Source organism: Diabrotica undecimpunctata, chromosome 3 (assembly GCF_040954645.1).
Source record: "Diabrotica undecimpunctata isolate CICGRU chromosome 3, icDiaUnde3, whole genome shotgun sequence".
In the NCBI taxonomy this organism is placed as follows: domain Eukaryota; kingdom Metazoa; phylum Arthropoda; class Insecta; order Coleoptera; family Chrysomelidae; genus Diabrotica; species Diabrotica undecimpunctata.
The window spans coordinates 95114595-95140854 of NC_092805.1; the positions used below are offsets into that span (position 1 = coordinate 95114595).

The following is a 26260-nucleotide window of genomic DNA, read 5'->3' on the forward strand; positions in this document are numbered from 1 at the left end:
ACAAAGTAGATCAATCAAATAGTGGATATTAAAATGTGAAAATAACGTGTATTCAGGGCAAAAATAAAAGTTAGAATGAGTGTTGAAACACGAAACGTAGTACTAATACAATTTGAGGAAATATGGATAGTATAATTATTAGACTGAGACGGAGGGAGAGAGAAAAAGAGAGATAGAGAGAGATAGAGAGAGAGAAAGAGGGAGAGAAAGAGAGAGAGAGAGAGGGAGAGAGAAAATAAAACTACATGCTATCTCCTTCCCATCTCGCTCTGGTTGATCGGTCTCAAACCCCTCTACTTTCCTGTACAAAAGCCTAACCGCCGGCGCCACCGTCACAGTACTGAAAGTGAGTAAAAGGATATTAGTATATGCTCAAAGTTATTAGATATTCTAATTGAAATACGTGAAAAAATCCCAGAAAGAAATTATCACACAAACTCCAAGACAACATTAAATAAATAATTCCCTTTAAAGACAAGAGAAAATGAGGGAAACGGCATCTTCTGTTCATAAATATAAATGTTGACTAATATCGAAAAGACAGAACACTAAAACTATTTTAACGATAAGGTGAATGCATCTAAGTTTTTAAGTTTGCCCATCTCCTTGCGTTACCATACGTAGGTACAAGATACTCGATATATTGTTGCTTAACCGCCTAAGTACCAAAGCTGTACAACACAATATTCTTCTATATAATATGCATATCAGACAGGCACCTATTTTCGCCGACATGGTTCGCACCCTTTAGGTTGTATGAAGAGTTTCGGGGGATAAAAAGTCGCTGGAGAGTTCAAAATAGAAGCTTCAGCAAAAAAACATGTTTAATACTTTTTAACATCTATACCGATGACCAACCACAACCGCAAAATTCAAGAACCTTCTTCTTCTTCCTTTTTATAAGCAATTCTGCTTGTTCATTGGCGGATTAATACCTCTATGGAAGGTTGTCACTCCATCTTTTGCGCGGTCGTCCGATACTTCTTCTGCCGATTGGTGACGTATCTCTTGCCATTTTGACGACACGGGTCCCCTCCATTCTGCTTATGTGGTTATTCCATTCTTTTTTTCTATTTTGTGTCCATTCATTTATACGCTGTACGTTACATTTTCTTCTAATGTCTTCACTTCTCTTTCGATCTCCCAGCGTATTTCCTGTAATTCTTCTCAGTACTCTCATCTCTACAGTTTCCAGTAGCCTTTGTGTTGTGGCTGTGTCGGGTGTTGTTTCTGAGGCATATGTCATTATTGGTCTTACATTGGCTTTATAAATTCTTGACTTCATCTCAGTGTTAATGTGTCTGTTTGGCCATATAGTATTATTAAGGCATCCTGCCAGTCTATTTGCGTTTTGTACTTGATCTCTCACTTCTTTGTCCAGGTCTCCATAGCTAGACAGTATAAATTAATATTTAAATGGGAATAAGCCACAATTAAAGGTTAAAATACATTTATTGACGTTTCAATTTCCACTTCGGAAATCGTTCTCAAAATACAAACATTGGTTTGTATTTTGAGAACGATTTCCGAAGTGGAAATTGAAACGTCAATAAATGTATTTTAACCTTTAATTGTGGCTTATTCCCATTTAAATATTAATTAATTTAAAATGCCACAAGAAAATAGCTTCAGAACAATAGACAGTATAATTCCCAGGTATTTTATTTCCATTACTTGTTCAATACTGATGCCATCAGTTTCTATTTTACATCTGGTTGGTTCTTTGCTGACTACTATTGTCTTAGTTTTCTGAGGTGAGATTGTCATATTAAATTCTTCTGCTCTTATGTTAAATCTGTGGACCAGTATTTGCAGACTATCTTCATCTTGGGCTATCAATATTGCATTGTCTGTGTAACAGAGTATTTTTATTTCTGTGTTTCCCATTCTGTATCTTCTTCCTTTGTTAACGCTTTTCATGATTTCGGCCATGATCAAATTGAAGAGAATGAATCAATGTAAGGCTCAATGAATCCCCTTGTCTTATTCCTCTGCCTATTTCTATAGGTTCTGTAAGTTGTCCATCTATTCTGACTTCCATTTTGTAGTTTTGGTAGATGTTTTCGATAATTTTATGTTTATAAACGTTAATAATGTATAATGTATAATGTTTATAAACAATATCATACGGAAGCTTATTGGAAGTAAATCCGTCGTGCTAAAATCCTCAGTCTTGGCCTACTCTGCAGCAGAATATGAGTGCCAGGTCTGGTAAAAATATGCATACGCTAAACAAGTAGATAAAGCATTAAACGAGACCTTCATAAATTACGGGATGCTTGGGACTAACCCCAATAGATAAGCTAGTGGGCCAGCACAGCAGACGCACTACTGCAGCTAACATAGAAACAAATACGATAGAAACTAATGGACTAAATAGCCAGGCACAGTAGGGATAGATATATGGAAGGATAAGTTGCGCCACCTACCACAATAATGTCGCCCACCTGCTGAATTGTGATTGGTCAAATGGCAACAGTAATTGCAGCCAATCATAATTCAGGAGTCTGTTGCTCATTTTCTGTATTATCGTTGGTCGAAAGGCACCTGAGCTGCAGCCAATTATAATACTGAAAATTGGGCATTGGTCGTCGTGCAGGTCCAATCGTAAAAAGGCCAAAACGACCGTTACCGATTGACCTACTTTTTTTGGCATAAAAGAAGTGCACGACGGCCAGGACATCAGACCGGGTCAGGATATGTCCGCTGGTCCAGCCTTCTTGGCAAGTTAGATCGTCTGATTGATTCAGTTCTCAGAGCTTCTGTTTTATTTCCACAGCTTTCACCTTTAAACCCAGAACCTAACGTTCTCAGCTTTAACGTCGGTTTGTTTTCAAACCAAACAGCGGCCATTTTTGAGGAATTTATCTCTGCTTTTCGACTTAGTCGAATTTGCTAATATTTTCCTCAAAAGCGTCGCAAAGTGTCATCGATTTAATCTGTGCTTTTGGACTTAGTCCAAAATCTGATTATCTCGGTAGTCTTGCAAGTCGTGTAAGAAAATTTCTCTTTCAGGATTCTGCTTAGTCTCTACTTCACGGGACTTAGCCACCGGACGGTGCTCATATCCTTTAAGAATTGAGATCTAATAAAGACTCCTGTATTGCGTTTTATTTTCTCTTCCAGGTACACTGCAAAATAACTTGTAAGTTGATTCACCTTTGATTTTTTTGGTATTTACATTATTTTTCAGGTACACTGTTAAACATATTTCAAACTTTGACATTTTTAATAAAACTTATAAATTGTGCTTTATTCCTCTCTCTTTTCCAGGTACACTGTTAAAAACTTGACGTTTATTTTTGACTTTGACATTTGCTATTTTATTCATTTACAGGTATTAAAATAACTTACAATATTTATGCCTATTTTACACCATATAAAATAACTTGTAATTGTTCCCACAGGTCTCAGCGACTTGGAAAAATTTCTATAAAAATATTTCGAATTTTGTCTATAACTATTTTATTTGTGTACTTCTTTTACTTTTTATTGTTGATTCGCCCGAATGGAACTATAACAAACATCCCTATCTTTATCCCAAGTCCCTAGCTCAATTCCTTCATACTTCAGGAATTTTTGATAAGTGACATTTTCCCTATTTACTAATTTGTATTTTTGCTTATATTTTGATTATTTTATTTAATTAGTTAGATTAGTTATAAATAATATATTTTCCCTTTCAGATTCTTAACTTAAGAATAATTAACATAATTATCTTCCCGATTCCCGGATCAGGAGATAATTATTAATTTCTTTCAGATTCTTAGCATAAGTTCTAACATATCTGTTTCCTAACGATTTAATTACTATTATTATTATCTCAATAAACATTATTTATTGTGTTATCTTATTAAAAAGGCATTTAATCCTAGCTAAGTGTCCATAGCCCGTGTCTATGGCCACTGACCGAGAACCGTACCCTGTTAGGACCCAGAAAGCGATGGACAGAGCGTGTAACGAGCCTTCTCTCTCTCCTGAGGAAGCTGAGAGTTCCATAAGTTACCGACAATAAATTCATCTCACAGAGGCCTTACCTGGCGGAGACCTGAACTATAAGGTATGGAAGAACTTAAATAGACTCAGAAGCAGAGTGGGCAATATCAAAGATAATTCAGCTAGATAGAACTACCTCGACGACGTGTCCACCTCAACCGGTTTCAGAGCCATAAATAAAAATCGTCAGTTTGTAAGAAAAATTTCAACACCCCTTATCTCGGAAACGAAGCATTTGTCCAGATCCTTATAACTACATTCGAATCTCTCCACGGACATACGTTTATATAGCAAACTGTTATTATTTTTCATGTAAAATTATCTCCTAAAGTTTGTCGATCTTATTTACTAACACCCTGTACAACTGCTACTTACTTCGGATATCCATAGTAAATTTCCTGGTTTTACTTTAAATTTTATTTAAATTGTATATCTTTTAAAAGTTACCAATATATCATAGACGATAAGACACACTATAAAAATGTCAACATCATTTCTGTTTCTGGTTACTGTCCCATTACCATTACCCGTAATCCCTGAGACTTAAATAACGTTATCTTAACATAACACATTATCACATATTCTATTGACATAAATAAGCAACCCAACCCCTTAAAAAGAGTCGAAAAACGTGGCGACCAGATATCACACAAATCTCGGGGATTTATGTAAGTTCTCACCTTAGCTTTCTATTTTAAAATAGACTTCCCCTATTACGCCTCAACAAAATGATATATGGCGGTCTGGTGTGCAGAGAGACGAGACTCCACCCGGAGAGGGTGGACGTTTTTTGAGGTAGATTGATATGGGGATGTCAGGTTAGAAACAGCTGCTCTTAATTGTCACTGAAGTTTCCAAGGACATTGTTTTTAAAATATTACCGGCAAGTGTTTTTATAATGGGGCACAATAATTAAATGCATGGTATTTATTAAACTTTACAATATGAGAGATGGTGAAAACACTATAAATCACATAAATGTATCCATCACAAGAAACAAATATTTTCAGATAATTGAAATTGAAAAGTTCCTTGGCTATATTTATGAATATTTCTTCAGATATGACTAAGATCTCTCTTGGTGACACATGCTTGATAAAATGGACACAACATTTATAATTTCATAATTGAGATATATTAGGGGCCAGTAGTTAGTCTGCTTTTTGTGAATTAAATATATTCAATGTAAAATTTACAACTTAATGGTCAATCACAATATGAATACAGAGTAAAATACCATGATATATGACAATATTTGCTAAATACAATGTATAAAATTGTGAGATTAAATATTTCATTATTGGGTATATATGATTTCAGTAAAAGCATGTTTTTAAACGGTTTTTTGCGAATAACGCCAAAAATTTATATTTTATAGAAAAATCTGTTTGAATATATAAAATGAAGCTTATAAAACAAAGAGATTCGTTTTTTATTATCACGGTAAACTTAATATTAAAAAAGTTATAGCTGTTTAAAAGTAGACTTTTATTCATCGAATACAAAAATTCAGATATATGATGTTGAATAAGCGGAAAACAGTAAGTTTTTCATGGGAAACTTATAAAAGCTTTTTTAAAAATCTTAAAAAAACCTTTAAAATGACCACTAGTATAAGTGATTTGTATGAAAATTAAGGTAAGTTATAGCTAAAATAAAGTCCGCTTATATATATATATATATATATATATATATATATATATATATATATATATATATATATATATATATATATATATATATATATATATATATATATATATATATATATATATATATATAAGTAACAAACTTCCCCCGTCAAAACTACTCTGGTTGAAACTATTCGTAGTTCATTTAAAATTTACTTCATTTATATAAAAACATTACATTCTGGAAGTTTAACTGGTTTAGAAGGGTTAGTTTTAAAAGAATCCATCCGAGTTTAAGCGAAGACACTATTTTCGGAATTTCTCAAAAAACCCCCTTTTTCAAAATAAGTCAACAACAAAATAAGATACAGAAAAAATGCTAGAATACAAAAAAGCAGCTTTTTTGACTGAAGATTTTGATTTTTTTATTTCTATAGACTAAAAATAAAACGAGGTTTAAAAGTTGTATTCTCATGCGAGTGGCATCATCTTCAAGTGGCAAAGTGGCAAAAAATTTAATATAGGTACACTGTTTTGTAGTTCATTTTAAACGCTACATAGTGGTGTATATTAATTTTTTTTTCAATCCATTTCTTTTTAAAACTAGTTGCGCTGAAAGGGCTTGAAGATGGTGCTGAACGCATTCGAATAGAATCTTTAAACAATCCTATCTCGTTTAATTTTTAGTCTATGGAAATAAAAAATAAATCATAATCTTTAGTAAAAAAGCTGTTTTTAATAATGTAGCATTTTTTTCTGTATTTTTTTTAGTTGTTGAGTTATTTTGAAAAAATGGGATTTTTTGAGAAATTTCGATAGTAGTGTTACGTAAAAATATGAGTCATAGTTTTAACCTTTAAAACATGTTTTTATTCTAATATGTTGTAGAGTTTACGAGAGGCCTCGATTTACCTGAGCGACCTTCCAGAACCGATGCGAGGGAAATCCAGTTTGCCTTTACCGTTTCGCCATCGAAGGTTTTAGATTTTTCGAGATAACGGCACTGGTATATAATAACGGAACTTTATTTGGAAGGGACAGTTAATTCTCAAGACCCGCGCTCGCGAATTTGTTACGTACGGATATAATAAATTATTGTCAGATAAGTTAATATAAATAAAGAAATAAATTAAATCCGTAAGTGTTATAAATATTGTACCTTTTAATAAATTCACAACAAATGGTGTCAGAGTGAGATCGAACATAAATTAGACTTATAATAATAATACAAGTGAATATAAAATAAATTGTGAAAATGGCTACGATTTATGAGCTGACAGTGACTAATTTAAGAAGACATCTTGAAGACAGAGAATTAGCTTCTACCGGAAAAAAGGCTGAGTTCAACGACTAAAGAACGCTTTGCTAGAAGAAGGACTAGATCCAGAGACTTATATATTTGAAGACAAACATGATGCTGTCCTCTCGTCGATTTCGAAAATTTCTGGTGACATCGCATCATTAGAGAACAAAGTTTCTGACGATATTTCGAAAGTTTCTTCTGATGTAGCCAAAGTTTCTGGTGATGTAGCCAAAGTTTCTGGTGATGTAGCCAAAGTTTCCGGCGACATCGCTTCGTTGGAAGACAAAGTTTCTAACGAGATTTCTTCGCTGGAAAGCAAAGTCTCTGCTAACATCTCTTCGGAAATCTCTAAAGTCACTTCTGAGATGTCTGCCCTGGACGATAGAATATCTTCATTAAAAAACCAAGTTGCTGCCGATATGTTAGCCTTCGAAGAAAAGATATGGAAAGAGATGGAAAAGAAGATGGAGGAAACAGGGACAGCAGAGAGAGGTAACAATCCGATTACAGTGGAGATAAAAGAAGACGAGACGAAATTTAAGTTGGAGACACGGCCGAAATTTGAAGGAAGTGGAGGTTCTATTCATGTTAAAGTCCCAACTTTCGACGGAAAATCATCATGGAACAACTACATGAAACAGTTCGAATCAGCCGCAAGAGCAAATGGATGGTCTGAAAAAGAAAAGGCTGTAAACCTGACTATCGCCCTTCGAGGAGATGCCTTAGATGTGCTTCAGACCATAGCCGTAGAGGAGACCGATGATTTCGAACAACTGAAGAAGAGGTTAAATATGCGATATGGCCACGAACATTTGGAGCATGTATATCAGTCACAGCTTAAAAATCGTAGACAGAAGAAAGATGAGGCTCTTCAAGAATATGAGGTAGATATTGCCAGATTAGTACGATATGCTTATCCAACAGCTCCCGAAGACATGATGGAAAAATTGGCCGTTCAAACGTTTATTGATGGTCTTCGTGATCATGAAATGCAGAGAACACTGCGATTAGCTCGTCACAAGACGCTGGTTGATGTCCTATCCGCCGCCCTCGAATACGAGTCAGCTACGCAGGCCTCTGGCGGGTACAGTAAAGTTAGGACTGTAAAAGAGGAAGGAGATGAAGATAAACTTGACCAGCTCGTTAATATGATGAAAAGCATGACATACAAGAAAACGAAGACCATCAGATGCTGGAATTGTGGCGAAATAGGACACGTACGAAGCTCCTGTAAGCACCCTAGGTACGACGCAAATCAAGAAACTCACCATCAGGAAAACTAGAACGGGTCAGCCTTAGGGGGGCAGCTTCGACCCAGAACTTTTCCCAAAGACCCTCTCATACTAATAGCTTCTTTGAAATGTCGTGAAGATAGTGTATATGTAGATGGAGACATAAATGGTAAAAAGCATACGTTGTTGGTGGATACCGGAGCGACCAGAACCATTATACGCCCGACAGTTATAAACAGCCGAAAGAAACTGTTACCAACGAGGTTACGACTTCGGACCGCTACAGGTGAAAATGCCAACATTCATGGAGAAATCCAGGTACAATTGGGAATTGGGGCAGAAAAGTTTGTCCATACTGTTATAGTTGCTGACATCGAAGAGGATGTTATATTAGGAATGGACGTAATGAATATGCATGGATTCCAATTGGATTTTAAGAATAAGGTAATCAAAGTTGGCAACGAGGAGGTATTTCTCCATCCACATAATGACAACACTGTGCAAGCAGCCATTACAGAAGATACAGTCGTGCCTGCGAGAAGCGAAACGATCATAGTAGCGCGACTACAGGGAATTGTAGACGAAGGGAGACCTGTTATGATGGAGCCTTGGAACCACGACGATGAGGTTGGCCGTGGAATCATAATTGGAAAGGAATTGGTGACTTCGGCTAAAGAAATTCCTGTGAGACTTATCAATGTCAACGACTACCCAGTGACCATAAAGAAAGAGACAAAAGTAGGAACTTGTGTACCTGTGACATCCATAATTCGTCAGGCGACAACATCTGATAATTCCAACGACAAATTCGACCAAATGGTTGCAGTTGCAGGACAGTCTCTAAATCAGATGGAGAAAAGGAAATTAAGGGAATTTCTTCGGCAGTATCGTGATATTTTCGTAAGGAAAGGAGGAAAGACGGGAAGAACTACCGTTGTTAAGCATAAAATTGATACTGGTAATGCTAAGCCAATTCGTCAAACAGCTCGACGATTACCACAGGCGAAGAGAGAGGAAGCTGAAACGATTGTTCAGGAAATGAAGAAAGACGGGGTGATAGAACCTTCTACGAGTCCATGGGTCTCTCCGGTGGTCCTGGTTAAGAAGAAAGACGGAACGACGAGGTTCTGTGTGGATTACCGTTTGCTGAACAACGTTACCAAGAAAGATAGTTATCCTCTGCCTCGGATCGATGACACATTGGACACATTGGCTGGAAGTAAATTGTTTTCTACTTTAGATTTGAAGTCTGGATACTGGCAGGTAGAAATAGACCCAGTCGATAAAGAAAAGACAGCCTTCACCACAGGATCTGGATTGTGGCAATTCAACGTTATGCCATTTGGACTTTGTAATGCTCCTGCGACATTTGAGAGGCTTATGGATAATGTGTTGAGAGGGTTATCTTGGAAAACATACCTGGTTTATTTAGATGACATAATCGTCTTGGGGGAGACATTCGAAGATCATTTGAGGAATTTAGAAAACGTTTTTAATCGACTTAAAGCTGCCCAATTGATGCTAAACCCCAAGAAGTGCCAGCTATTTCAAGGTAAAGTCAATTATCTGGGTCATATAGTCAGTAAAGAAGGAGTGGCCGTGGATAAGGGAAAAATCGATTCCATTAAGGAATGGCCAAAACCAACTGACAAACATCAAATGAGAAGTTTTCTTGGACTATGTACTTACTACCGGAGGTTTATTAAGAAGTTTGCAGATATCGCTAAGCCATTAACGCGACTTACAGAGGAAGCAAGAGAATACCGCTGGGATATAGACTGCCAAAATGCCTTTGAAACGTTGAAAAAGCATTTAATAACAGCACCAATTTTGGGGTATCCACTGCCAGAAGGAGAGTTCATCTTAGATACGGATGCAAGTAATGTGGGAATTGGAGGAGTGCTGTCTCAGATTCAAGGAGGACAGGAACGAGTCCTCGGATATTTTAGTAAAGTTCTTTCAAAACCTGAGCGGAATTATTGCGTCACGAGAAGAGAACTTCTAGCAGTAGTTAAATCAGTAGAGCACTTCTATCAATACATCTATGGCAGAAAGTTTCTAATCCGATCCGACCATGCCGCCCTTAAATGGTTGATGCAGTTTAAGAATCCAGAGGGTCAGATAGCCAGGTGGATCGAACGACTCCAAGAATACGATTTTAAGATTGAGCACCGGGCCGGAGTTAGCCACAGAAACGCTGATTCTCTTTCCAGAAGGCCATGCTCAGCATAGTGTTCCCACTGCAACAAAACGGAATCCAAGGAAGCAGCAGTGCTAAGAACGACGATTGTCAACAACGACTGGACGCCTACTAAGATCAGGGAAGAACAAGAGAGAGATCCAGTTATACAAAAAATCCGAAAATGGAAAGAGGAAAACCGTCGACCACCTTGGCAGGAAGTATCAAACCTATGCTCAGTAGTTAAGACGTACTGGGCCCAGTGGGACTCATTTATCATCGAAGATGGCTTGCTTAAACGAGTCCTGGAAAATGATGACGGTTCAGAGAAGAGAAGACAGTTGGTGATCCCAAAGAGCAGAATAGCCGAAGTACTTCGTCAGTTACACGACAGTCCATCGGGAGGGCATTTTGGTGTAAGGAAAACCCTTCAGCGAATTCGGGAACGGTTTTATTGGATGAACAGTTCCGACGACGTAAAAGACTGGTGTAAGAAATGTACTATTTGTGCTACGAGTAACGGGCCTCACCGAAAAAGGAGAGCTCCTATGAGACAATATAATGTTGGAAGCCCGTTTGAAAGAATAGCTTTGGACATCGCTGGGCCATTTCCAGAAAGTGAAAATGGAGGCAAGTACATGCTGGTAGTAATGGATTACTTTACTAAGTGGGTCGAGATTTACGCACTTCCCGACCAGAAGGCCGCCACCGTTGCAGATAAGTTGATCCAAGAATATATCAGCCGATTTGGAGTGCCTTTGGAGATACATAGTGACCAAGGCAGGAACTTCGAAAGTGATCTATTCCAAGGAATATGTGATAGACTAGGCATGAAGAAAACAAGAACTACCGCGTATCATCCGCAATCGGATGGTATGGTAGAACGAATGAATAGGACAGTTGGCAAGTATTTGACAAAGATGGTGTCCGATCATCAGCGAGACTGGGACCAATACCTTCCGTTCTTCACAATGGCCTACAGATCTGCTGTTAACGAATCAACAGGCCAGACACCAGCCAAAGTCCTATTCGGACGCGAAATGCGACTACCTTGTGATCTCGAGTTTGGATGTCGACCTGGAGAAGATGTAGCAGGTGAAGATTATGTGATCGAATTACGAAGAAGAATGGACGATGTACATGAGTTAGTCCGTTCCCACCTTCAGATCGCTAGCGACCGAATGAAGAAACGGTACGATACACAAGCCGAAAAGGGTTGCTTTAAGAAGAACGACAAAGTATGGCTGTATAATCCCAAGAAGCGAAAAGGTTGTTCTCCCAAATTGCAGCAGTTTTGGGAAGGCCCATACCTCATTATGGAGAAGATCAACGATGTCATCTACCGAATAAGCAAGATTCCGAAGGGAAAGCCGATGATAGTACACCATAACCGGCTGGCGTCTTTCGAAGGTGACCACGACGTAGATGAAGAAGAGGAAGTAAACCAAGTCCAAGACGTGTCTGACCTCACGTTTGAGGAATTCATGGGTGCCTATGGAGGTACCGGTAAAGCAAGACATGGTGTTACCACTGAAGAAAAGCAAGATCTACTCGCGCTCCCCGATGACTACTCGCTGGCCCTTACTATCCCGGCCAGTATCAAAGACGCACCAGGGTTGACATCCGTCTTTCGAAGGAAGTTTGGTCGAGTTGCAGAACTTCAATGCCAAGTGCCAGCTCCCGGTAAAACCTTGAAACTCCAAGATGCATCACGTTACCTTTTCTACCTGGTAACAAAAGACACTGCCCGTGACCAACCTACCTACCGAGATGTATGGGAAGCCTTACTTCAATTGAGAGGGCACGTACTAGAGTCCGACGTGCAAAAGTTAGCCATGCCAAAGTTGGAGTGCCGCCAATTAGATTGGAGGGTTATCCGAAATATGGTGGAGGAGATCTTTAAAGACACCGAAGTCCAGGTGTTAGTCTGTTGCAATCCGCATAGTTACTGGTGCGGAGAGAAAACCGTCCCTTGTCATTTTTATACAACTGGAAGTTGTAAAAGAGGGTCCAGTTGCCGATACCAGCATACCGTTCCAGTTCTAGTCCCAACAAGGTTCCAGGAGGAACCATCTTTTGAGAGGGGGGCAATGTTACGTAAAAATATGAGTCATAGTTTTAACCTTTAAAACATGTTTTTATTCTAATATGTTGTAGAGTTTACGAGGGGCCTCGATTTACCTGAGCGACCTTCCAGAACCGATGCGAGGGAAATCCAGTTTGCCTTTACCGTTTCGCCATCGAAGGTTTTAGATTTTTCGAGATAACGGCACTGGTATATAATAACGGAACTTTATTTGGAAGGGACAGTTAATTCTCAAGACCCGCGCTCGCGAATTTGTTACGTACGGATATAATAAATTATTGTCAGATAAGTTAATATAAATAAAGAAATAAATTAAATCCGTAAGTGTTATAAATATTGAACCTTTTAATAAATTCACAACAGTAGTGTCTCTTCACTTTAAACTCTGATTCTTTCAAAACTAAACCTTCTAAACCTGTTAATATCTGATTTTTTCAATAGTTTCAACCAAGGTGATTTTAGCGGGGATGAGTTTGTTGCTTTCTGCGTCACAAAAAATATAAGCGGACTTTGTTTTCAGTAGCATACAGAGTCACCAGCTCAGCATTGCGGCGCCTTCTCCACTCTCCTATCAATTTATCTCTGAGGTCCAAATAGCATTCTGAGAACCTTCCTTTCAAATACCAACATCTTATTTATTTCTACTGGTGTAGAGTCCATATTTCACTTCCATATGTAACAACTGGGCGAATAATTGACTTAATTGACTCTTAATTTAGATTTTCTTTTTAGCAGCTTAGATCTTAATAATGATGATAGGGTGTATAATGCTCTATTCCCCGCAGCTATCCTTGCTGAGACCTCTTTTTCTATGTGGTTTTCATCTGTGATTACCGTTCCCAGATATTTAAACTCTTTTACAACTTCGAAGTTGTGGTCATTAATATTATGTTCTGTCTAGCTGTTGGTCTTGGATTTTTGGTTACTAGCATGTATTTCGTCTTCTCTTCATTTATTCTAAGACCCAGACTACATGTTTCCTGTTCGAGTTGTGAACGTCACGTCTCTTGTAGAATGAGAGACTGCATCTAGATCATCAGCAAAGGCCAACAATAGTTTTGATCCTCGATTTGCAAATACCCCTGTCAGCTCAGACGATATTTTACTTATTGCATATTCTAAGGCCAAATTGAATAACAACGCTGAAAAGGGGTCTTCTTGTTTAAGTCCTGATGTTATACTAAATGGCATCGATGTTATGTTTCCTATCTTTACCTGCGCATATGAGTCTGCCACGCACATTTAAGTTAGCTATTTTTCTTGGTATTTCCATTTCTAGCATCGCTAGCCATGGTCTACTTCTTTCTATCGAATCATATGCTTGCTGGAAATCTACGAAAATTTGGTGCACATCTCGGTTGAATTCCCAGTTTTTTTCTAATATTTGTCGGATTGTAAATATTCGATCTATTGTTGATCTTCCAGCACGAAAGCCGCATTGGTAGTCGCCTAGAATATCTTCTGAATACGGAGTGAGCCTCTTTAGCAAGATAATTGATAAAACTTTATACGCTCTGTTAATAAGCGATATGCCTCTATAGTTTCGAAATTTTTATTTCATTTCTTATTAGATCAAATTAACCTTAATAATAGTAATATTTGTGATAGATCCACATCTCAAAGGTCTCCAATTTTTTTTATTATAGTATCTCTGTAAGGATCCAGCTTTCCATGCCATGCAGCAATGTGGAGAATATGTAGCAGCATATTAATCTGTTTTTATGTAATAAGTTTAATGCAATATTTCTATTAATGAGAATTTTCTTTAGTTTATAGAAGGGGGCTCCGGATTTTTCAATACGTATTCTTACTTTTCTTGTTGTAACTCTATTTTGCTGACAACCATAAGTTTTGTCTTATAAGTACAGTAGACTCCCTCTATAACGAGAACTGAAATGGCAGACTAATTACCTCGTTATAAGCCGATCTCGTTATATCAGACAACAATATTACTGTGCATACATATGAATATGTAGTTTTTTAAACCATTAACTTCCTGTATTTAAGCCATTCGGTGCAATATAAGATGCTAATAAATATTGTTGGAATGGCGTTTTTGAAAAAAAGATATTTACTTTTATTGTCAATGAAATACATTAAAACAAAAAAGAGTTGTTTACTTTTATTGTCAATGATATACGTTAAAACAAAAAATCTGTACTTACACTTTTTTCCAACTACATAATGTATAAAGCGTATTTCCAAGAATAACATAAACTATTGCTTCTGCAATTTTAAGAACTCTCTCATTTTTAACTGCTTTAAATTGTCCAGTTTCATTCTATCTATCATATTTTCTAAAGATGTGAAACAGTTGTATTTATTCATTGTAAAGAAGTTTATTGCGGGCGGCAGTTACGTTTATTGAGGGGCCGTTTAAAAAGATATTTATTTATAGCCACGACCGGGCCAAAAACGTAAAAAAAACACGTTTTTGGATCTTATTTTCTCTCGTTATAACCAAATTTGCCTCGCTATAGAGGGTTATAGTTCCATAGAAATTTCACGGGACATCTAATGTATCTCGTTATAAGACCTCTTAATAACCGTGTTTGTTATAGAGGGAGTATACTGTATTAAGTTTTATTTAACCCACATCTATATTACCTGCTTCGATCACCCTATCACAAGTAGTTACAATTATTTTTAATTGGAAGCAATCAGTACCGTGTTGTTTGCGTATCTGAAATTATAGACATTAATTCCGTTGATTTGAATGCCTTTCCCTCTATCTAAGGCATCGTTGAAGATTAATTCGAAGTAAATATTAAAAAGTAGAGGCGATAAATAATACACCCCCGCCTCACTCCACGTCGTACCTCCAATGCTTCCGTCGTGTTCTGACTTATTCGTATGTTTGCATACTAAGTTCTTGATAATCAATTCCCACTTTTTACAAGACACCTATCAGTTTGTCGTGGATTCCTGGTCAAAGACGTTCTCGAAGTCGATAAAACATTTGTTGTAAATTCTCGAGTGCAGTATTCGTAAGTAAGTTTTCTGTATATGGGTGATCAGACTGATGGTGCGATGATCGCTACATTGTTCAGCGTTTATTTTTTTCGGTATTATTACAAATATTGACAGTAGCCAATCTGTTGCTATAAGGCCTGTTTCGTATATTTTATTGAAGTGTTTTAGAAGAGAACATTTATCTTTATCGTCGAGTAGATTGAGAGTTTGGGTGGAAATTTTATCTGATCCGGTTGCTTTTCACTGTTCATCTAATTAGCGAGTACCTAAAATATATAAGAACGAATAATATTCGTTTTAGTTATTTACTGTAAATTTCATAGAATCTTAATTATTTTATATATTTAGTTATCCATAACTGCACGATGTTTTATATGACATGAAACTAAAGTATATCGAAAGATAAGAAAATTTTAATTTTTCCGATTTCTGCACTACTTTCACTAAAAGATTGTAAAACACATGCATGCAATATTAAAAAAAAAAGACAATTAGGCTTTGGATTTATCTTTATTATTTTTTATACATTCTCCGATTTAAATTATAGATTATGTCCGTCATAATCTATTACAAATGTCAAAAATGCACCAGAATAATTCATAACGTTGTGCTTCGTTGTCGTAAAACATGTTATTTGTCGTCTACACGTTCATTTCACGCGCGATCGACTTATTACCCAACAAGGCATAAAAATGAAAAAATAATTTAACGTTTTTCAGCGGGACACTTACACAACTTCAAGGTTTTAGTTAAGCACTGACACACTTAATTAGTGTATTTGAAAAAAGCTATTCAACTATAATTTTGGTTTTAATTTATTGCGAGGACAATTTCGTAGACAAATTTCATATAGTAATACAATTTTGGTATTTTTTTCAGGGGCCCGATTCATGGTTTCAAGTTTATTCAACGCGGTCTTTAAATTATTTTTTCTGTGGCTCGAACTTTTCATTAGTTATTTTTTATTCTTTTTATTCGTTTTGTTTATTTCTGTTTTCACTGTTTTTAATTTTTCATTTTGTTTTAATTTCTTTTAGTATCGATCTTCTATTTTTATCAAAATGATTTTTATTTCCAGCAATTTCTTTATTATTTTTAATCTTACTTGGCCTTTATCTTAAATTTCTGAATGATCATATATTATATTATCACCCATATTCCTACTTTTAAAAACCAAAATATTCTCGGACCTAATTTTGACTCCCTCGCAGTCCTTCCATCCAAAAAATCTACAAAAACACTAAGCTCTACAAAAACAACTCAGTACCTATACCGAATACAATATTCTCTTTATTCCAAGCCGATCCAGCAAAGAAACCCAAGCTCCAGATCCTAAAACCGTCCCCAAGAGAACATAATTCAGTCCATTTTTTTCTAAAACTCACACCAATCCCCAAAGAACACCATCATTAAATCCTACACCACACGACCAAATCAGAGAAACCCACAGCAACTCTCAAATAACATCACCCACATGTACACCACACGACCATATCAGAGACTATCCCCTCCTGCAACCCATAATAACCCTCAAATGACATCATCCCTAAAGACTACATAAAGTAAAGTACATCAGAATATTCGGACTGCAATGAGTCAAGGAGCTCTTGAAATTGTATACGATTAAATGCTCTAACCACAACATCAAGCACGTGTTTCGTGACTAAAACTCTTTAACGCTTGAAGACATTTATCCATTAATCCATAGATGCATTATTTCATTAAGTTACACCAAATCGCCTTTGGGGGAATTTTCAACAATGTAATGGACGGTCTGTCGTTGCACACCACAGTCACACTCAGAAGTAAGGGTTTTCCCCATCTATATAAGCTGTCAGCACTTGCCGCTGCTTATTCTGTTTAGCGTTGTCCATGTATTGCGGTACAGTTCAAAGCCTAGCAGTTTCTGATCGATACAGGCCATTTGGCGCTCTCCCATTGTCTTCTCCAAGCGTTGGTGAGGTTGAAATGTTCCTGATGTAAGTAGTTGGCTCTTAGCAATGGAGGATATCTGGATCGCAGACTGTTTATTTCGATATCAAGCTTATTATGGTGGATGGGTAGTTGATGGTTAGCCTCGATTTTTCGATATTCTCTGAGAAGAGAATGACTTCTTCGCAGTTTCGGCGGTGGAATGTGACTTAGAAGGAAGCCAATAGTTCGGCGTGAGTCTAATTGTACCTGAGATCATTCGCATTGTCTGGTTTAATTGTGTGTCAATAATCTTCGTGTATTTGCTGTTGAGCCATGCAGGAGAAGCATATTCAGCCACCGAGTATACAAGTCCGAGAGCGGATGATCTGAGTAAGGAGGGTGAGTACCCCCATGTGTTGCCACATAGCTTTTGGACTATATTATTTCTCGTTTTTAGTTTTGCTGTCGTTCTTTTTAGATGTTCCTTAAAACTTAATGTTCTGTCCAGAGTCACTCCAACATATTTTGGTGTTGAGTTATGAGTGAGCAGTCTGTTTTCAAAGTGAACGGAGAGTTTTTTGTTGGCTTGGGCATTATTCAGATGGAAACAGCACACTTTGGTTTTCGTTGCATTGGGCCGTAGCCTCCATTTGTGAAAGTATTCTCCCATCATGGCAAGGTCATCTGTTAGTATTGTTTCTGTAATATCCATGTTATTATGCCTTGCTGCAATGGCCCAATCGTCAGCGTAGCCAAATTTATGCGAAGTTGTGCTAGGTAGGTCCGCGATGTATAAATTGAACAGTAAGGGTGCCAAAACAGGATGACACGGATTAGTTTGCAGATTAGCCCTTGTCTCCAGACAGTATCGTATGCAGCTGATAGGTCAATGAAAGCAACGGATGTTAGGTCTGGACACTGCTTGCTCAATAGGTATCAATTCAAATATGTTTCTACTAATTCTGTTGTAGATTAAGCGTTCCAACAGTTTATAGACACAGCTCAGCAAAACAATCGGTCGGTAGTTTTGAGGCTGATTATTTGCCTTTCATGGTTTTAATATAGCTATAATGGAGGCCTTTTTTAGTGAATGGGGGATTTCTCCTGATTTTAACATATCTGTATAGAAATCAGCCAGCCATTTCCTAGCATATTTGCCACAGTGTAGTAACAATTCTGGATGGATTTTATCGGAGCCGGGTGCCTTTCCAGACTTAATTTCTGATATTTGTACTACTGACATTTGTTAGTAATTGTCTTTTTCAATTATATGATTATCTTTAATATTTTCATATTACCAACACGATTTCTAATAAAGGATTCATTTCTTCGTTGTTCTTCCCTTACTCTTATTAGTACAGTTGCAACCAAAAATTATTATAAATATGAATTATAAAACTTCTTTCAAATTTTTTTCTGAATACCTTTATATAAATATTAAAAAAAAATGATTTAATCAAATGAGGTTTTACAATTCACTGAATGTTAACCAAGCGTAAAACTTATTTTAAAAACTCCCAAAGATTATCCAGGCTATCTAGACGTCATAACCACCCACTGATATGGGTTAATGACAAAGGAAGATAAATAGAAAATTGATTTTTTATTAGCCCTGTTACCCGTATAATTAAAATATATTATAGTAGAATATTTTATGAGAAACCCACAGAAAGGTCATCCATTAAAAATATTTATCGACGATTCAAACCCAGTGGCGTGCTTCAACATACGTTTCTACTACGGAAATGCTTAATTTTGTTTTTCTTTTTAATGTTTATATTAGTTGGAAGAGGAGAAATATTAGTATAGAGAGTAAGTAGTAGAAACGTATTTCTTGTGGGAAGGGCTAGAGTTTAGTAGTGGAGCTCTCTAGTACTCCTTGTAGGACATAGTGGGAGTGAAAATACCATTATCGACACGGTGCGTTCCAGTCGCTAATACGAAACATGCTATGGATGTATAGGACTGTGTGAGTAAAGTATATACAAAAACATAAGCGCGGATCTACTGAGAACGCGACACAGGACTGCAGCTATTAGTCCAGTCGTCAGAGATTTTACCTCTAAAAATCATACGAACTAACTGAATTTTCAGTTAAACGTTTTTCTCCCTAAAACGCCCCATTATAGGCGGGGGGGCGGAAAAATTCTGGGGGGAATAGAAACGGGGGAACTGCCGATTTTTGAACAAAAATGTTTATTAGAACTTTTTGTGTAGAATAAACCGTTCTCTCAGAAACAACGCTTGAAGGAACCGATGATTTTGAATGTCAGTTCTCCGTGCGAAATCAATATTAAAAAAAAATTGTAAAACTTGATGGTAAACATTCAATATCTTTTGATCAGAGTGTCCTGTTGTAAAAAATCAGAATACGTTTTAAAGCTGAAGAGTTCAGCTTTCGTACGAAAATTTTTTATTGTGTGAAGTCATGATGTTAATGAAGTCGGTTTTTATAAAGGTGTTAAATAAACAAATGTTGCGCGATTTTTGCCATTTTTACGATTCTCTTGATATCAATAAAATTTATCCCTTACTCCACCGTCTGGCTCGCTACTTGTGTTGTAGAAAGGAGACAATTCACAACACATAAAATTTTTGTAATTTTTATAATTTTGTTTAATTTTATTTAATTTTATTTAATTTTATTTAATTTTATTTAATTTTATTTAATTTTATTTATTTAATTTTTTTTAATTTAATTTAATTTAATTTTATTTAATTTAATTTTATTGAATTTTATTTAATTTTATTTAATTTTATTGAATTTCATTTAATTTTATTTAATTTTATTTAATATTATTTAATTTTATTTAATTTTTTTTAATTTTTTTAATTTTATTTAATTTTATTTAATTTTATTTAATTTTATTTAATTTTAGGTTCTACTATTAAATCCCCATCTAAAATATCAAAAATAAACCGTAAGTCAACAAAAAATTTCACCGGAAGTAAACTTTTTGTGAAGTAAACCAAGACACGTATCTATCGTCGTTTGTGAGTTTACCGTGTTTATTAATTTTCTTGAATCCAGAAGTGAGTATTATCGTTTTGACAATTTTTTCCGTGTATCTATTACAGTTTTATTTAATCTCAGACTGCACAAACAGACGGACAGACACACGATCATAATCTATAGGATCGAAATTTTATTTTCGTATTATTAATTCGATCCAATGAAACCATTAATTTAATGTATATAGAAATAGAAAGTTATTTATAATATCATAATTATAACAAAAGAAGTTTCTTACCTACAGAAAGCGTTTTTCAAAAAAATCTGAAATAGAAAAGAAATTATTAGTATTTTAAGAAATTTATATTAATGACTATAATTTTAAAACGAAAGAAACATTTATATTAGTTGTTAATTAACATATTTACCATAGAAAAAAATGTAAATAATTAATGAACTATTAAAAAATTTAAATACATAGAATGGTTGACATTACAATTATTAATGAAAAATCCGGTTTATTTTAACAATTTTAATTTAACACACTAAAGAGTAAAAGCACATGAGTTCTTATAAAAAATCATTGGAGAAAGATTTCTTTTACTTCTGTCTATGAAAATATTCCTAATACAAAATAATATATATATATTGTTTTAGTGTCATTTAGTGTTTATTCTAATAAAATGCTATTTTCATATATTTTACCCTATATAAGATTTGATAATGATAGGGCTTGCCTTTAATCAATATTTGATTGGTTTATTAGGTTTCAGTTCTCGCTGTCAGTAATTATCTTTGATTTATGAATGAACATTGTATATGACATTTGACACTTTTTATAGCGCCCTTACGTATATCGATTTAACGATTTTTATCGGAAGCGTCGACATTAATTTTGTTAAATCAAAGATCTTGTTTTTTGCCCGGTTTTACAATAGTAGTTATCTCTAAGCCTAAATCTTACACATCTAAATCTGGTAACAGTAAGCTAGAGGCTCACTTGGAATAAGCATCTAGAACGAATAACCAAGAGGGGGGAACCTACACCCAGTCTTTTAGAAATGTGGAGGTTAAAACCAGACTTGTTGATTGGATTTATTACTTGGTGGCAAAACCAACAATCACATATTATGTATTAGTGGTATGGTGGCCAAAGGTGTAGCAAAAAAGTGCCATCCTCAAACTAAACATGGTGCAAATACTTTCTTGCCTTTGAATCACAGGGGCTACGAGACGCACACCAAAGGCGCTATGGAGGCCCAACTGAACCTCCCCTCTTCAAATATAGTTGCAGACAAGAGGCAATGAAGCAATTGTAGAACAACGCAACAGTTAGATCAGGACTTCATAAATAAAATCAGGGATACCAATTTTTGATGTCCAGATACAGGCCTAAAGTGCCTTTTCAAGTGGCTCAGGAGAGGGATTAGGCAGAGAAAACACTCAACCCAGAGCTCAGGATTTTGCCTGGCACACAGATGGGTCAAGATACAGAAGGGTCGGGTGCAGGAATATTCAGTAATGCTGGAAATTTAAACGGTTTTATTTAACTAGAATATAACTATGTATTTATTTTAGGCAGAGATTTTTGCAATCTTGCACTGTCCCAGCGAAATTAACATGCGTCTTCTAGCCTAAATTCCGTTTACTTGAGTTTTAAGTTTTACTCTTAAGTAAGACTTAAAAGTAAAATTACTCTTTCGCAATAAACATATGTACATAGTGTAACATAAATTAAGCACACAGCTCAAAGGCTGCGGACATTATTTAAGTACACTTAATCGGCCGGGCATAATTATATATATATATATATATATATATATATATATATATATATATATATATATATATATATATATATATATATATACAGTAAAACCTCCGTTAACCGAAATAATTGGGGGGAGGCCGTTTCGGATATCAAAAATTTCGGTTAAAAATAACATTGTTTTTTATAATATTCTTGATTCTTGAAGTATTGGTATTAAAAAATACTATGAGTTGATTTCGTAATGTTTTCTAATAAGTAAATCCAAAAGAAAGTAATAAAATTAAGGAAAATGAAAAAGTTTAACATGCTTTTTTAAAGAAATCTGCTATTTTTTTTTGCGTTTTCATTTGACAGCGATGTTTCTCTCTCCCTCCATTGTTAATTTATGTAATGACAACAAAAATTAAGAATCTAGTCGTGTCCCTAACTATTTAGGCCTACTGTATAAAATTCTTGCCTCTAAAGCATTGAAAATCTCGTCTATGGTCTTGTGCTGCCTGTTGCCTCTTGGGTCGTTATCTTTGTTCTGATATGCTCAGGTTGTCTTGATAAAGAACCATATCAATGATGTCCTGGTTGATGAATTCACGTTCTGAGTCATCAGCTGCTAACCAGTCACGTATCTCTTCTTAGTTAATTTCGTCATGTCCCGGCAAATTTTTAATGAAAGGTTTAATTTCTTCTGTCGTTTTCTTACCATTTTCTTCTTCAGGATCGTCAATCAAAATCTTATCAAAAAGTTTGTTCCAGCATTTTTCCAAAGTTGAAGATTTGATCTTGGCCCACGACTAAGCTCACCAATAAAAATGTTTTATTGTTAAATATTTGAGAATTTCGGGAACACTTTTGGATTAATTCGTCTCCTGTAATAACAGATGTCTTAAGAATGCTTCTCTATAATGTCTCTTGAATGTCTCTATGATTCCCTGGTCTAACGGCTGGATTAAGCTTGTGACATTCGGTGACAAAAATCTGACAATTGTCACCGTTTTGTAGATTTTGAGGGTGAGGGCGCATTGTCAACAAGCAACAATGCTTTGATGGGAAGGTTTTTTGATTTTAAAAAGGATTTTACACTTGAGACGAATTCATTTTCAAAACATTCTAAAAATAAAGTGGTCGACATCCATGGACTTTTTTGGCTTCTATACCTTAAAATGCCTTTTCGGAAATATCTTTTAGAGCTCTTGGTTTTTGTGATTTCCCAACACACATAGACATCAATTGGTGAGTGAAATTAACAGAATTGTTTACGTTTTGCGACAAACATTTACTTTTTATTGACGAAATTATTGAAACTGTCATTTCAGCCGTTTCGGTTAAACGATGTTTCGGTTAAAAAGGTTTCGGTTAGGGGAGGTTTTACTGTATATATCAAATAAAAGAGGCCGACAAAATTTGACCAATATTCGGACCCAGAGATCAGAATATACTGTTTAAAATATTTTTTGTCCGCTGAATCCGAATCTGAGCTCCAAGTTACCAAATTAGCTCTGAATTGCTAAGATACTGTAACGAAATAGCCCATCTCCGATACGTCATAATTCTTAGAAGGACGAATCTAGAAAACGTAAGAATCGGCTTGTCAATAGCGCCCGTCTTTCGGACGGGAGACAATTAGAGGTGGGACAACGCCAGAATGTTCTCGAAAAGTAACTTTATTATATATATGTAACGTTGTTAGGAGTGAGTTAGTTGATAAGAGAGTACCGAACTGTAAACTTATAAATAAATATATGTATATAAATTCGAACCGCTCGTTTTATTTAATCACGCTACAGTGGTGTCACGGTGTGAGGATAATTGATTTGTTTAAAAATAAATTCAGCAGTGACTTTTGAAAAAGACTTTTGAACATTTTAAAAAGTACGCGTGCCTGACCAAAGATGCTGCTAGTACAACTCTCAGTAAAACAGTTGCGTGAGCAGCTAGAAGAACGCGATGAAGATTGCAGCGGGTCCAAGAAGATCCTCCAAGAACGACTGAAGAATATTCTTAACAAGAATGGAGATGACCCAGAGACATTCCATTTTCAGTTAGCAGAAGAAGCAGTTTTAATGAAGATCGAAGAGAGTTTCAGAAAAAATGATAAGAAATTTGAAAACGTCTCTCAAATGATAGAAGAATCTTCTAAAAGAGATGATAATAAATTAGAGAATGTTCCCAAAAGATTCGATGAAACATTCGAAAATGTATTTAGAAGATTCGACGAGACTTCACTAATAATTAAAGAAATATGTATTCAAAACAATGAGAAATTTGAAGAAGTCTCAAGAACATTCGATAAAGTAGAAGAGAAGATCAAACAATTAGAGACCATGATAAGTAACACAAAAGTGCTACCACCAGTTAATACGGTAGCCTTAGATCCGGTAGTGAAAAAAGAATCACCGAGAGACGAAATGACACATCATATGAGATTCAAATTGCCACCATTTGATGGAAAGTCCTCTTGGTCCATATACCTTAGACAATTTGAAGCTATTGCGACAGCCAATCATTGGACAGAACAAGAAAAAGCTGTTTCCTTGACTGCTGCTTTACGAGGTGATGCTGCGGATATCCTAAGATCAATTCCTAAGGGTCAAGAAAAATGTTACCAGACCTTGTTCACTCGACTAGATAAACGTTACGGAGATGCCCATCTACAACCAGTCTACAAAGTACAAATAAGAAGTAGAATCCAACGAGCAAGTGAGAGTTTGCAAGAATTTGAAGCAAATATTGATCGTATAGCGCTGTTGGCCTATCCAGAGGCACCAGACAACGTTTTGGAAGAAATCGCTGTAGATGCCTTCGTCAATGGGTTAAGAGACATTAAACTACAGAAAGCTTTACGACTAGCAAGACCGAAAGTTTTAGATGAAGCGCTCGCTATTGCCTTGGAACATGAAACAGCTAGTCAAGTTTCACGGAGCTATCGAGTACGAACCTCTGAAGAGAGCGACGAACAAAACGAGAAACGTCTGGAGGAAATCGTACGGAAAGTAGTTCGCAACATGATGCCGAAGAGACACGAAACCAGATGTTCGAATGATGGCGACGTAGGTCACATTCGCCGTAAATTGCAAGAAAATAATACAACAGTCAGAAAGCTAGAACAAATGGAACACAGGGCTGGAAAGAGTCATTCAAATGATGATGCTCAGTCAAGACGGGCATACAGTGCAAATCGTAATCATTGTCTTGAATTAGAAGAACGACTTTGCCCCGTGAGACGAACCGCCGTCATTAATGATCAATGGCAGCCTCAACAGCTACAAGACGCTCAAGCAGATGATCCATGTATAAAAAGAGTATTTAATTGGATGCGTCGAAGTGGAAGACCTTCTTGGCAAGACATTAGTGCATGTAGTCCAGAAGTCAAGTGTTACTGGAGCCAATGGAATTGCCTAGTGCTGAAAGATGATCTTCTGTATAGAACCTTTGAGAACGATGATGGTACAGAAACTAAGCTTCAGTTGATTGTACCTAAAAGTAAAGTGTCAGAAGTTTTACGTCAGTTGCATGACGGTTCATCAGGTGGACACTTTGGTATTACGAAGACTCTGCAAAAGGTTCGAGAACGGTTCTATTGGGTGAACTGTAAAGATGATGTAAGAAGATGGTGCCGGAAATGTGAACTGTGTGCAACCAGTAATGGTCCAGTTGGTAAAAAGAGGGCACCCATGAAACAGTACAATGTTGGTAGTCCTATGGAAAGAGTAGCAATCGACATTGCAGGTCCACTTCCAGAGACGAATGATGGAAATAAATATGATTCTCGATGCAAGAGTGAAAGCTATGAAGTAGGTGATCTTGTTTGGCTTTATAATCCACAACGTCGTCGAGGCTTGTCTCCCAAACTGCAAAGACAATGGGAAGGTCCATATGAAATTAAAAAGAAAATAAATGACGTAATATACCGAATTAAGAAGTTGCCGAAAGGTAAACCAAAAGTAGTTCACATAAATCGTCTTGCACCATATGCTGGTTCAAATGAAACAGAAGAAGCACGTACCCTTCAACATAAGATCAAAGATGACCGGCGACCAAGCTTTAATCATTTTATGTCAAATTACGCAGAGAGAAAGAGTGCTAGATTCGGCGTGACCACAGAAGTTCAGCAGGATCTTTTTAGTGTTCCGCATAACGTCTCTCTAGCCCACTGTGTTGCCCAAGATCTTGAGATGACTAAAGGAATCTCATCCGTATTTTATAAGAAATTCGGTCGTTTGGACGA

The 26260-nt window shown here is 36.2% G+C and overlaps 1 protein-coding gene across 4 annotated transcripts in view; it reads right to left on the bottom strand.

Annotated features, from left to right (window-relative positions):
• The window catches only part of Arl4 (ADP ribosylation factor-like 4), a 255791-nt gene that overhangs the window by 45691 nt on the left and 183840 nt on the right, over window positions 1-26260 (bottom strand). For 3 of the 4 annotated variants that reach the window (XM_072526325.1, XM_072526327.1, XM_072526326.1), the window contains one exon: window positions 20566-20591. The exons of the other annotated variant lie outside the window; for it this stretch is intronic. The gene's annotated coding sequence lies outside the window, so the exon portion shown is untranslated. The remainder of the gene's footprint in view (window positions 1-20565; window positions 20592-26260) is intronic. 4 annotated transcript variants of the gene reach the window in all.